The following is a 15,855-nucleotide window of genomic DNA, read 5'->3' as shown; positions in this document are numbered from 1 at the left end:
AACTTTGATGGCTATCATTATTTAGTGAATTCATTTCTCACTGGTTTGCCAGAAAACCACAAATTTTAAGAGGAACAGACCAAAGGTATGGGCCAAACATTCCAGACAGGTCAGAACTATGGACTTAACTCCTCGAATCACAAGTGGTGGTATGGGTAGATAATTTAGGCTCTTGCTTCTTCTACTGAAGGTACAGGGTTTGAGTGTGGGTATCCATAACCATCAGTTATACTTAACTGTCAAGAACAACTGAGGAATTTGGTACAATTAAGAGGTATGCTGTGCAAATGCCTATCATACCAATTATTGGTATAACAAGCCACTGTTGCTGTCAATAGCAATATGTGGGTATCAGATATCACAGCTTGCAAACTTGTACTTTTCCTTTGACCAGTTTTACTTTTTTGGTGCTCTGGTTTTAGTTTGGTTGGCTTAACAACGTTAACATAAACCATTCACCATAAACAGCCCCTGCTGGCCCAAGTCTAGCACAGCTTGCAAGCATGCATTAAATATGCTACAGCAGTCAATCTATTGTCTAGGCCATTACCCAAACCTAGGGTTACATCAACTGCTAGTCAGGTATCAGACTGTGCTGTAATTAGTGCCACACTCCAAGTTATTACAAAGCATTATGTGTGACAAACAACTGAAAGTGCTGCTATAGAAATTAAGATAATCCTCAATGTAGGGATTGTGGTAATAAGAATTACTGTCTGTTTCACTATCTGTAAGCATAGTATAAATGCCAGCCATTCAATGAGTGAATCTGCCCATAACAGCAAAGTAACAGCTCTTCAATTAACAGAGACTGCATTAACATGACACTGAACAAACCTATTAGTGGCTAGTTACACTTAAGCTATTCCTTAATGCTAATAGATTAACCTATCTATATCAAACAAAGCTCCTCATTAGCACTCTTCAAGAAAAATTCTTCATGATTGGATGGGAAATAAGAAATTCACCCCGGGGATCATCTCTGTGGCTCTGCTCGACAGTGGCTCAGGAAAATTATTTTCTTGGGTGGCAAAAGCCAGGGCACCTTTTTGGCTGGGCTTGTATAGGCCCCAGGGCCGATAGCCTAGTACCTACCTATAAACATTAAATGACTGGCACAAAGAGAAACAAGGGACTCCTACAATATGCTGCCCTGAGCTTCATTCCTTTAGGGCATCATTAAAAAGGAAAAAAAAAACAGGGCATTAGTTTACAGTAGACTATCTTGCTAGAGCCTCTGAGTACTTTGCACCATTATATTGCCTGATAAATCTGTTACTCATTTATAGGTCACTCTAGTTCTCAATAGGGCCTTGTCTTCTGAATTCTGCTGGCCATGTCAAAAGGCTTTAGTAATGGTAGTCATGGAGAAATTTAAACAGAAGAAAGTATCAGTGGGCCCTTTAGAGTTCCCAAATAAATTTAATTTTAGGAAATCAAACTAAGGATCTGCTCCTAGTCACCTTAAAATGAAGAAAGACCGTTTCCAAATCCAATAAATGAATTTAAATGAACTAACCAGAAACTCAACAGTAACTGTGGAGCAATGGGTAGCACACTTACCTTTGGTGTAGAAGGCTGCAGGTTTAATTCCCACTCCAGGTAGACTGAATGCTGATACTACAGTGCAGTATAAGGGGGAGGTGCTGTCCTTTAGATGAGAAATTAAACTAAGGTCCCATCTGCCTGAGTTGGTGGTAGCTCAGGTGGATGCCAGAGATCCCATGACACCTATTGAAAAGAGTTGATGAAGTTTCCTGGTGTCCTGGCCAAATTTCCTCTAGTAGTATAAAACCTTAGGTCTCCCCTGAAAAGAGGCTAGTGACCTGTCAACACTGTATAAATAACTCCAAAGGAGTCACTGTAGCTTATATGTAAACTGGTCTGATTTTCTATGCACTGTTTATAATGGCTAATTTACAAGCTATGGAAAGGTCTGAGCATTCCTGGGACTGTAAATGTAGTCCAACAGTAAGGTGCTGTTCTCTTTTAAAGTATATCCATTAAAGAATACCTGGTTTTGGATACTAGCAGCATAATAAAGTGACAATGATTATACATGTATATGTTAACTAGGTATGAACTGATGTGAAGATCACATTCTGCACCAAAAACACCTAACAGGTATTTTTTTTTTTAATACAAGGCATTTGAAATTTTGGATAGTCAGCAGTACAGATATGCGGATATAGTAAGAGCAGCATTATACACAATAATAAATCAAAAAACACAGTAGTAACTAATTAAAACATAACATGGTAACTAAGGACTATGACAGAAAATGAACAAAATCAGCCTAGAATTAACAATAGTGGAGCTAAAAGTTTTTCTAGGACTACAGGAAGAGTAATGAGTTGCACATAAAATCATAAGCGGTGACTGCATGCAGGGAGAGAAAGGTGGATTCCCTGAAGAGATGATTATAATAGAGTTACAAGGAAATAGACATTGGAAAGACAGGTAGCGAAAATGTACAACAGTGCAGACTTAACCCGAATGACAGGAACGAAAGTAGCAACTAGCCATGCAGCTGTTACCTGAAAATTAAAACAATGGACGGTACTTACGTATTATCGCAACCACATTCTGAACAGAGCAAATGGCTCATTTCCAAGCCATACTCCTGCCAAGATATGTAGTGAACAAAGAGGCCAAAAAGGGGCCAAAAAAGGGACAGGTTTTAAATATTGCTCTTAGAAGGTTGCTAGAATAACAGGACTTGTGTTATCATGCATTTTCGGGAGGAAATAAAGTCTGAAACGCAAATGTATGTCATTATTTAGTGACAGCATTCCACAGTGATTTGCCAGAAAAACATAACTTTTAAGAGGAACAGATCAAAAATACGAGGAATAAATCTGGACATTCTGCAACAATCTAGACAGCTGAGAGGTATGACAGTGACCTTTCATGCCTGTCAGGTAATGTTTCTGCTGTCAAAGTTGTTGTTGTTGTTGTGTCTTTCTGCTTTTCCCGGTTAGGGGTCGCCACAGCGAAACTCCGGTCTGCTAATGATTGGCAGTAGATTTTTACGTGCCGAGTTGCTCTGACGTACAGCCTTCAACGAAGGTATGCCCATTCACGCATGTCTCCACACAGAAGACGTTCTAGCTGAAAATCGAACAGGACAACGTCTTACTGTGAGGCGACAACGCTACCGCAGCACCAACACCGCTGTCAAAGTAATTGTGATATTACTGGTCTGTGCTTCCCCCTGTGAGGTTAAGAATGACATCAAGCAGTCCCGATCCTTGACAGACGTAAAACCATCTTGTTTAGTTTTTTTTCTGTCTGTCTCTAATGATGTTTTACTGTTGAAATGACATTTTATTTGGAGGATGCTTAATGCTTCCTTCAGTTTTGCTGTCTTCATAGTGTTAATTGTGGATGCGCAAGCAGCATTTGCACTTGGACATTAATCAGTAGAAAATGAAACATAAATTTTGGTCTATTTCCACTTTAGTAATGTGGGTACTTAATTAAACACTATGAAGACAGCAAAACTGAAGGAAGCATGAAGCATCATTCGATAAAAAGTTGTTTCAACCCTAAAACATCAGAGAGTGAGAAAACTAAACGGCTTGGAAATAAGCTGTTTGCCCTGTTTGAAATGTGGTTACGATAATATGTAAGTACCCAATGGACTAGTTACTAGAATCAGAGCTAGGAAGGGAAAAGCATAAATAAGTAGATCGAGATGGACTGATGACCATATAAAAGGGCACTATAATAACAAAGATTTAAATGCAGGATGTTATGAAAGGGCTATATATAAAAAAAGACTTAAAGGATTTATTTTGAGATACCGTGGTGATATTAGATGAGTGGGAAATGGCGAAACAGAAGAGAAATTTAACCAAAATTATATAGGCTGAGTGAAAGCAGGAAATTGAATAAGAAACACAGATCTACACAATGCTTGTCAAAAGTTAAATTCCTGCACTACAGTTTAGTAAAATCACAAACAAGGCATAAAAGTTCACCATCTCATACAGAGATAGAATTCATATTCGTTATTAATCTAGAACTCTGTCCCCACTTTTCAAAGTAACTGTCAAGAATGCATTCCAATATATATTACAATAAATTACCTTAACATACAAAACAAGGCAAAGTCATAACTGGATGGGGGTAGGGGTGAAGGGGCAGGTGACCTGAGTTCAAGATGTTAGGGGGCATGAACAGCTCTATAGCTGAGAAGCTGATCAGTCCATGCAGGCAGTATTCAGAAAAAATAAGCAGACACAATAGCAAATTCTGGCTGCTTAAATGCAAGCCATTTTACACATAAAGTCTCAAAATAATCAAGTGCATTAATATTTACACTATACAAGTTATGACAGCTCTGAATTATGAATTATAAAGTTGTTAGGATGGTTATTTAGAATGATGATTTATTTCTAAACAGCAATCAACAAGCTTTGAGAAGAAAACAAGTACCATACTTTTAAAAGTATCTTTATCTCTACATTTTTTTCATTCCTTTGCACATTCATTTCAGCAAAATACCAACAGTACAACTTTTTACTTTAACAGACCTCTTAACCTCCAGTTTCCTGGTGAGTGTTTTTTTTTTTTAGGAGTGTTACATTGGAAGATGGTACAACAGTTCAGGACTATACCATCCTGTGTGTGTGTGTGTGTGTGTGTGTGTGTGTGGGGGGGGTTACAAAAGTGAGTCACTATTGAATTATGCTGATTGAAGTGTTCAGATGAATTTCTACCCCTACACAAAACAGCAATATGGTACTACCTCTGATATTAACCAGTCCTGATAGAAGGAAACCCTGCTGTAACTGCTATTCTCCATTTTAACAGTTCGCTAATGGATTAAATCCGTCTTTCGCTTCTTCCTGTTGTAAACTATTTTTTGGGAACCGCTTTTCGCTGACAGTTTCCGCGAATATAGTTAGTTTAACATAGCGATAATTGTTAAAAAAAACAAGCGCTCGAAGATCCGCTGTTCATTTTATGCTGTTCACTCGCTATAACATTTTTACTGTCTCGCTTTTATTAAAAAAAACGAAAAACGTTTGAGAGAATCCGGAGAAAAATTAGTCGCCATGTTAAATGAGTTTAATTAAATAAGCAACGGAGACTGTCTCGCTTAATTTAAAATCCCCGCTTATTTATTTTAAAACACTGATGTCTCTAAACCCAATTAAAGACTACGGAGATTTGCAAAACTTCCTGGATTTTGCCCACTTTTCAGCTTTGTGTTCACAGTTTGATGCTGCGCGCAGGCGCCGCAGCACCGAGGAACCACACAGATGCCGAAAGTCATGCCAGAAGGCAGGTAAGCATTATTTATTGCCAATTATCTTAAAAAGTAATGTTTCTTTTCTAAATATATGTCATGAGAGTATTAGTAACACAATTTGGTAATTACGGTACTTACGGTTGCAGTTGGTCCTCGGCCGCCTCTCAAAACCACGCCAACCGTGGGTAAATTTAGCATTACCCACACCCAGGCGTGGGTTATTGCTATATTCTCCACCCCCACCCCCATGTAGTATTTAGTAGTACCATAACATCAGTGTTTTTCCCTGTTTTCAGCCCTTTCTCTATTTCATCTGTCCTGCCCGGCTGCTTAACTTACCTTTGTTGTCCTTCTTCCCACCAACCGATTGACTGGCTAAACAATTAAGTATTTTGCAGAGCATAAAGACAGGACTTGAAACAGTAACTAGCTGCTAAATGCAGAGCAGAATTCCAAATAGGGTTGCAGTTTCAGACTGCAGATTTAACAATCTGATGGGGAAAGATGTCAAAATAAGAATTTTTCTTGTCTTTCTTTCTTGTAGAACTTAACCTTTTAAACAGTAAGTTACATGGGAAAGGACTGGGAAGGCCAGAGCAATAGGAAGATTTAGCAATTTTATTTGTGCTGCTACCCCTTTGAATAGTACATATACTCATTAGCGTACATAGCATATGCCTGCCGATGACTTTGAGCATGAGTATAAAAAATGAAAATACAAATGAAAGTGAAATCGGGGTTTAAAGGAGCCACTCAGGAATTTGTGGGACCCTAGTATTTTAAGCCCCAAACCTGGAAATGCTGAGGAGTTTGATACAGTTGAGAGGTGTGATGATAATGCATTTTTTTTGCATTAAGTTTAAGATCATGACTTTGGCATCAGTCATTAGTCTGGGTAAGACCTTCTTGCAGGATGATGCCATCACTAGGGGTTTCATTGATCGCTCCCAGTTTGCAGTCATCACCAAACTTTGTCAGCCACAGTCCTTTAGTTTTAGCCTGTATTCAAAGAAGTACATTATGAACAGTAAAGGTCCCAGAACTAATCCCTGTGGAACACCACTGGTTATGAGTCTGATGGAGGAGGTGGAGTCCCCTATTTTGACTGTATAAATTCTATCAGTGAGCCACTTTGCAACCCAGTTGACAATATATGGATTGATAACCAGCTGGGTGAGTTTATCAATGATGCCTGAGTGCGGAATTGTGTCAACTGCCTTGGCTAAGTTTAGATAGGTCGTATGCAAAAATTTGCCCTCGTCTATGGCTTTGGTGACTGTCTCAGAGAAGTCCACCAAGTTTAACAGGTATGATTTCCCCTTAACAAAGCTAAACTGGGTGGGGTCAAGCATTTGGAGATTTCCTATATCTTTGTTAATAAGGTCCATGATGATTCATTCCTTAGCCTTGCAGATAAGGCTGGTCAGGCTAATGGGTCTATAGTTCCCAGGGTCCGTGGATGCACCCCCTTTGTGCAAAGGGATGACGGTAGCTCTTTTTTATTCCACTGGGATAAAGCCAGTGCTTTGGCTGTGATTGAAAAGCCTGCTTAATGGTGATGCTAATTCCTGTTTTAATCAATGTAGAACACAGCCCGGGATTTTGTCTGGTTTTGGCCTTGGAGTGTGCATTTAAGACCTGATTCTCAGAAACACTAGATGGGGGATAGGTGTTAGGGATGCTTTGGGATACATATGGTGGGGACATGGGAGTGAAGTTTTCACTGAACCTGTCAGACAGCAGATTTGCTATATCCACAGGTTCTATATATGTAGTACCTTTAACTACGAGTTCAGCGCATATCTGGGCCTTACCTTTGAGGTTATAGATGTAACTAAAGAAGGCCTTGTTGCTGTCCTTAGTTAGGGCAGCTAATTTGGATTCATAGTTAGCTTTAAAGGACTTCACTAGGAGTCTTATTTGCTTGTTTAAGTTGAGGACGGAGTGTTTCCAGTTTTGAGACCATTCCTTCCTACTCTTAGACAGCAATTTCTCTCTCCTACTGTACAGTCTGTTAATGGCAGTTGTCCACCAGGCAGGTTTGTTTTTCCTGAAGATCTTGCTTTGGTTCTATTAGGTATGACAGAGTCAATACAATTGCACAGGTACTTGTATAAAGCATTGGTGTATAACTCATCATTGGGAGGGGGGCTATGTAGCTATTTATGCCATCATATAACAGGTTGTAAATTTTTTAGTCTAGTTGTTGGTAAGGGGGTTATTATGTTATAGTTACATCTAGCGAGACTGATTTGTAATCAGATCTCACCAGGGATGGCCACAGACTGAGGCTGGTGCAGCGGTCCCTCATGTTGGTGAGCACCAGGTCCAGGATGCTTGAGCCCTTGTGGGTGTGTCAACCAGCTAGCCCTGAGCATTGTACAGGAACCTTTGGCAAGTGAGTTAGAACACATATAATTTACCCAGTCTATGGACAGGTATTTAAAGTTACCCAAAACCAGGGTGTTTGGTTGTATCTTGATTGACTCAAGTAGAACCATGTATGCTGAGTCGATGTCCTGATTCATGGAGGGGGTCCTATAGCTGGCAATGACTCGAGATGGGTCTTACCTACAGTCATTTGCACCTGAAGTAATTCATGGGAATTGTGCTGTTTAACCAATTTAGAGGTGTATTTTTCTTTAATGAATATTGATACACCATCTCCTTTAGTTCTCATGCCATCAGTTTGTGATCTGAATGTGTGGAAGGAAATGTACCCTGGTATAGCTGGAGTGCTCTTCACAGCCTTAAACCAGGTCTCAGTCACTGCACAAATATCAGCATCTCCCAGGGTGAGGACTGCTTCCAGTAAGTGCAGTTTCTGGTTCAGACTCCTAGCATTTGGCAGCACAGCCATGAGATAGTTTTTAGAGGGTACTTTACATCAGGAATTTTGTTCTTGTGACATTGCCTAAAAAGGCACCATGGGAATGGCAACATCCTTAACTAGTATCCGAAATCCCAGGGGTGACAGACAAAGACCATCTCTAGCAAAGCATCAAGGTCTGTTGACCATGTCATCCTAGGCTGGCAGCTACTGGATCTCCTTTGAATGACACCAGAGACTAAGCCAATTGTTGAACTCAATCATTTTTTGTTTGTATTGAGGTATCATCCTAGGTGAAGGCAAAATGCTGGTTAAGGCTAGGAACATACCTGCCTGAGACACATTATCCAAGAACTCAGTCATGTCTCTCTTCATATAGTCCAGGGAGGTACATCTCAAGTCATTCACACCAACATGGACTATGACAGAGTCATAACAGTGCCTGTTCTAGAGAGACTTGAGTGCATGTGTGATGTCGTGTACCATAGTACCTGACAGACAGCTGACTGTGACCTTTTCCTTATCCAACCTGGTGATAGAGACATCTGTGTGTTTCACAATTGAGTTGCCTATGACTAAGATGTTTGTTTTTGTGCTATGCCTTAGGGGCTTGACTGGTGAGACACTGGTGTGTGATATATTATGTGTACTATGTTCTGCAGAGGCTGTATTATGTGAAGTGTGCTTGTGTTTGTGTTTGGGAGGTCTGTGATTTTTAGGTAAGCTTCTGGTAAGGACTTGTGCATATGTAGGTTTATGTGTTGTTGGTTTGCTACGTACAGGAGGTGAGGTATGCATGCTGACAACTTGCTTAGTGTCAGATGGACCGACTGGTGAACGAGAGAGCCTGGATTCTAAGTTCTTGATATAGATGCATCTCTCACATAATAAATTTGTGTGGACTAGAAGAAGTGAGTTGTCAGTGTAGATCAGGCAATTGGTACATTGCCTCAGGATGCGCTTGTCGACCAGGCTGACTGGGGAAACTGTGGTAAATTGTCTGTCTATAATGCTAGGTGAGTTGATGTGGTCAGAAAATAGGGAGAGGACAGGATGGACCAGGTAAAGTAGAGGACAGGAGAAGTGGACAAAAAGTACAAAAGGCTAGTGGGTAGGATCTGTATTGGTACCTCAGGACCTTTGCTGAATGTATCACCTGTCAGTGAGGGATAATCATGAGAACTCACTGATGGAGCACCAGCAGAGTACTAAAGGAAAATTTGCAGGCAAAAGTGTTTGCATTTATAACCAACAACAGTGCACATGACAGTGCATGATGCACAAATGCAGTGCTAATTTGCAAATGAGCACAAACTGATCTAAACAAATTAACAAATAAAATGTTCAAAACTGAGCCCTGTTCTAGCAACCTTCAGTCAGATGAGTTCTAACTGCACTCTCCTGCCTCTAGGGTGCAGGGGAACCCTCTCCAAGAAATGATGACCTGGTTTAGTGCTCGAGTTTACAAGCAGAATTAGATTCAGCAGGTCTGAATCTTGTCTATGCCGAAGCAAACAAAATGCAACAATTTCAAAAATAAAATAAAAAATCTCATGCCAACACAAATGTTCTCCAGGAAGAGATGACACACAAACAACTGGTGTCAGAGCCATAGACTAAAATTAAATGCCAAGAAATGCATAATAGTATCCTTTGGGAAGTTATCCATCCCTGTGACTATCATATTGACAGCACTCACCTTGGAGTTGACCCAGTAGTCAGGGACCTAGAGATGCACATAGTAATCTAGCCTTTGATCATCATGTGTCTACAGTGGTTCTATATCACGTAGTCAAAGTATGACAACTTCGAACTTTATATGGTCGAGACTATATATTCAAAGTTGTCACACTTCGAATACAAAAAAAAAAAAATCAGGAACAACTTCCTGACAGTTGTAAGCAGGGGGACAAGCCCCCTGCACCCCCACACCCCCCGCTCTTTAAATATACCAACTCCAAGACCACACTACAATGCAATAAATTCCCCTTACCACATTGTAGTGCAGTCTCAGAGTTGGTATATTTAAAGAGCGGGGGGTGATTTACCACATTGTAGTGCAGTCTCGGAGAGGGGCACAGTGGGGCTTGCCCCCTACTTACAACCCTTTATTTTCTTTTCTGTTTTTTTTTTTTTTTTTTTTGCATGTACGAAATTCAGTAAGTTCGAACATATAGGTTCGAACATATGGTGTTCGAACTTACAGAATTTTGACTACATGATATAGATCCGTCTATAGTGGTGAGGAAAGGTATGACACTTAAGTTCAAGGAAGTCATAGTTTCACTGTATTCAGCATTCATCAGGCCTATCATTGAGTACAGTGCCCCTTTGGTATATACCTAACCAGGCATATCAAACATTTGGAACTTCCACAGACATTCCGCACTTAAAGAGTACAGGGCATAAGTAAAATGTCCTATGCAGACAGCCTCAGGGCCATATCCCTGTATTCTGTCTCATAAAGGTTTTTGAGGGGAGATCTATGCCTGGCATTTTGGGTATTGTCAGACCCCACTCTGATGGGCCTCCTGCATATCCACAAAACAAACAGCACCAGCATTACCTGTTCTAAAGACTTAAACCTTGCCTGTGATATAAATAGGATCTGCTGGAGAGATAGGTATGTATCCCAGATACTACCCCATTTATGGAACAGGCTCCCTATCCAAGTGAAGCAGAGTTCCTCCATAACCCAACTTTGACAATTGGATGGGAAACTGGAAATTCATCCCTGGCTTGGCACCTATGTCTCTAATGGAGGCAGGTAACCTGTAAATTGTTCATCTCCCAGGCCCATGCTTATACCTATCAAGGGTATCAGAAATTGTAAGAGATTTGGGATGCATGGCTAGGCTTAAAAAGGCCCTTGTGGTCATTAGCTTAGTAAATATCTATGAATCTGTGAACCTATTATATAGCAAACCAGAGGAAACTGATTAAACAAATTGACCAGTTAACCAATAAAAAAGTTCAAAACTGAGGCCTATTCCAGCAACCTTCGATCAGACGTGTTGTGACTGAACACTCCTTCTACTAGGGTGCAGGGGAACCCTCTCCAAAAAAAGATGGCCAGGTTTAGTGCTCAAGTTATACAAACAGAGCTAGATTCAGCAGGTCTGATTCTAGTCTTTGCTACAGCAAATGAAGTGCACCAATTTCAGAAAGAAAATGTTTAAATAAGCAGGCACAATAAGCCATCAACCAGCAATTCCCAGCTCGGAAGGGCAGAAGCTACCCTCTCCTCCCCCAAGAGTGTAGACAACAAATCTTCTTAATGCAAAATAACTGGCCTGAAGCCCAAGTGTTTAAACGAGGACTAGACACTTTTAGAATCACAGACACACTAAGCCTTCAAACAGCAATTACCAACTTTGAAGGTTGTAAGCTACCTCTCCTGCCTTCCTAATGTAAAACAATTATCCTGAAGCCCAAGTGCTTAAAGGCAAAGGCTTAGAATAACAGTTACAGTTTAATCAGGCTACTAACAAGCAGTAATGAATGCAGCAGAATAAATGCAATTGAATACTTTTAAGAACAAGTAGCAAAAGCAAAATAAAGTAATAAAGTAGGTAGAAACACAAGTGCAGTAAAAGCAGTTGAATAATGTGTATTTTTTTAGTTTAAGTTGGAAGGGAGGATTTTATTTTATTTTTATATTTATTTATCATATTATTTTTAATTTTACAGTAGTGCTAACCAGATAATATGCTGTATTTCAAATACAAGTCTATGATGCAGATCTACTGGCGTTAATACGTATAATTTTGCAAAATAATTAATGTGCATATGTGTGTGTGTGTGTGTGTGTGTGTGTGTGTGTGTGTGTGTGTGTGTGTGTGTGTGCGCGTGTGTGTGTGTGCCTGTGTGCGCATCTCTGTTTGCATGTATGTGCCTGTATGGGTTTGTATATATGCGCACTTACTTATGTTTGCACATATACATGCATTTGTATAGATAAAGAGATATATAATGCATGTCTCTGACTGCCTGTCTATGTGTCTACATCTGTATCTGCATTATGTTCCATCATTGTAAATGAATGCATCAAAGGGAAATATTCTCCCAGACTGTTCAGTACTGCCTTTGGAAACCAAATGCTACATTGCCTTGCATTTTATACTGAAATTAAAATTTGTTTTCTTGTATACACTTTCAGTAATCATCTCTCAATTGCTTCATTGCAGTTTTGGAGCCATCTGTGTCACTTTCTACTTTAGATACTTTTGTTTTTTTTTTTTCTTGCATACATTTTTGATAAGTTAATTGTGCTTGCTTCATATGCATATGTATTTATTTTTGTTTTCTTTTTTTGGATTACATATTTGAATAGTGTAGAACACAATTACACATTCTAAAAATGCCTCTTGATGGATGAAACACTGTTACTTTTAACATTATTAATTTATACTGAGTAAAATCTCATCTTGAGATAACCAGTTTAGATTATCTTGTAATTTTGTTACATACCATATTCATCAGACACACTGTACAGCAACAGTAGGAAAGAATGATTATGCTTTCCTTGCTGAGATCTCAAAGCCACCATTAAAAGAATGAACTGGCTGTTTAATAATACATCGCCTATTCTAGAAGCTTATTCCTAAAAGGCAAATGTGACACGTGGGAACATCCTGCAAATTTTAAACTAGAAACAAAAATGAACTCCAAATAATTGCATCTGGTGTCACATGATGATAATGCAGAGATTAAATATTTTAATACATTTTAAATACAAAATTTCAGTGAATATTTGTAGCTTAAATATCTTTGTCTAATTACAGCTTTGTTCAAAACAGATTTATATATGATATTTTATAAGAAGATTGTTATAGTGGCATTGGTGCAACAGGTCACACACTAATTGTTGGTGCGGAAGGCTATGGGTTCTTTTCCCACACCAGATTGATTTGCTGAATGCTGACACTACAGTACAGCATAAAATGTGTGCTGTCCTTCAGATAAGATATCAAGCTGAGGCTCCATCTGCTGAGTTCATGGATAGAAAAGATCCCATGACACTTACTGAAAAGAGTAGGGATTCATTATTGGTTAGCACCCACTTATATACATTATTAACCTAATACATATTATATGCATTATTTACAGTTATTTACACCTTTATACAATACAACACAATTGTATATTAGTAAATACTTCCCCACCCCTTTTCCAAAGCCAAACATGTATTTTGTTTAGAATTTCTGCTAACATCCATTTTCTGTTCAACTTTACTTCATTAAGTCTCTCATTCCATAATGTCCATAAATATAAAATATTATTTTTCAATTTTCTTCACATATTTTTGTTTTTTATTACCATAATACCTACATTAAAATATGTCCATGTTTTAGTATTCAGCTTTTTCAAAACCTTTCAACATTTTATTTGTACATATTTCTTCCTATAGCTTACTCTAGAGCATTTTAAGAATACATGTTCTGTTGTTTCAAGTGCCCTACAATGAATACATATCCTTTATTGTTATCTTTTATAAGGCATATTAGTCTTAACAGGCAATTCATCTATCGATAATCTCCACAGAAAATCTTTATATTCATATGTTTTCTTACACCACATAAACCTCATTTTAACAGCTTTCTTTTTTCCATCTGCAAATGTTTCCAAGCAAAGATAAAATAACGTTCTTTCATAATATTCAAATACCATTCTTTACTATTGTTTTCAACCATATTCACTTTAATTTTCCACAAAAAATGTTTTGATATTCCTTTATATCTTCATTCATGTAACCTTTCAATCTTTTACCTATCCCCATTTTTCCCAAAGACACATATTTATCATGCAAAATGTATACTATTTAATTCCTATTCTCTTTTTTATAATTTAGTAAGGCCTTATACAAATTCAATGAAACCACATAAATAACTGAGTTTATTAATCCCAATCCTATTTCTTTTTTTTCCTTTACATACAAAATTCCTCTTTTAAATGGATTTAATCTAGACCTTCATATGAACAAAAATATAATGGACATTAACTATTTTTTTTTGTAATTCGTTGGTATCATGTAAATACTTGTTACATTTGCTAACTTGCCTAATAAAATAGAATTTATCAAATACACTTTTTCCTTGTATGATGACTTAAATCACTTCCAAAATGTGCATATATGTCTTATTTCCTTAAGTTTTTTTACCCATTGTTATTTCTTATGGTCACTTGATCCAAATACTATTCCTAACATATCTATATTCCCTACATTGAACTATATATTTCCTATATTCCCCATGAATACAAACATTTCCCTTTTCCCTTATTTATACATAAGACAAGTATCTTTAAAAATTCAGTTAACTTTCTTTTTGTCTCTTCTATCCATTTTTTGTTCTTAGTGATTAAAACTATCTCATTTGCACATGTATATACTATTGGTAATTGTATTTCATCTGCTATTTTATATCCTGCCATATTTGATATTCTATTGATTTTATTAACAATTATATTCCTAACTAAAGAGAAAATAATACTGCTCGCTGGGCATCCCTGCCCTATTCCACACCCTATTTTAATTTCCTCACTTAACCATCCATTTAAAATTATTCTTACATTATTTCTTCTATATGAGCACTTAATTGCTACTTATTAACTTATCACTTATGTTATAAGCCCTTAATATGTCCCATAAGGATTCAAGTTCCTTACTTAAATCTCCTGCCATAATATTAGCTTCCACCTTTTTACTTACAATATCATCTATTGCTTCTTTTACTATCCATAATAGATCCTAAATTTCTTTCTCCTTTCTATCAAAAATTGTTTTATCAAGCAACTTATGTACTTTGTTTATTAGTCTTTATGTTATTATTCTCATATATATCTTATAATTTGTATTATTTAATATTATTGGTCTCCAATTTTTTACATAATCTTTATCTTCTTTTTTCCATATAAATTTCAAGATTCCCATACATATCTCTTTATCTACCACACCTATTTTTAACATTCATTTAATACCACCATAAAAAGGATTTTATGGAATTTTCCATATCATTATGCACATGATATTCAGTACCATCCAGTTCCGCAGCTGTATCTATACTGATACCTTTCAATGTTTCATTTACCTCTTTCACATTTATACTTTTCCTCCAAATGATCATTATCTTTTTCAATTTGAATTTCAACTAGCCATTCCTGAGTCAGTTTTGTTTCTTTCTTACAAAAGACTGTCCTGTTTGTTTTTTAATTGCATCAGCTATTGTGTTTTGTGTGATTATTTTTTCTCCTTCATTATTCTTTAATTCAATTACTATTCTTTTATTCTCTTTTACTGATTTATTCAAGTAGGGTGCTATCTCTTATTTTCTTCCTTGTAAATAATATCTTTGGCTATATAGCAATCTCATATCCTTCTCCTGATTTATGCCATATATTTATTTCTCTTTCTCACAGAAAGCCCTCTTATCCTTCATTATTTCCTTGAATAGTTCTTGACTCAGCTGTTTTCTATTCTTCTCTTTTCCTGTTGACAATCCAAAAAACACTTTTCATATTTTTCCATCCACAAACTTGTCCAGTTTTCATAAAATATTCTCATACCTATATGATCCTTCCATAATTTATCTCTTTCATTTCATCTTTATTTAAGTCTTTTTCATTAAGCCTCTTAACACCTTTGCCTATTTTATGTATCCTTCTTTCTCATGCACCTCTATTCATATAGCTACATGGTCTGCCTGTCTTTTTTATTCCTTTTTTTAGAATTTTTAAATTATCCGATACTAAAAAGTAGTCACTTTCA

This window comes from Protopterus annectens, chromosome 9.part0 (genome assembly GCF_019279795.1).
Source record: "Protopterus annectens isolate FY-2018-M chromosome 9.part0, PAN1.0, whole genome shotgun sequence".
NCBI classification, from domain to species: domain Eukaryota; kingdom Metazoa; phylum Chordata; order Ceratodontiformes; family Protopteridae; genus Protopterus; species Protopterus annectens.
The sequence above is the reverse complement of the archived record's forward strand: the minus strand, read 5'-3'. Positions refer to the sequence as shown.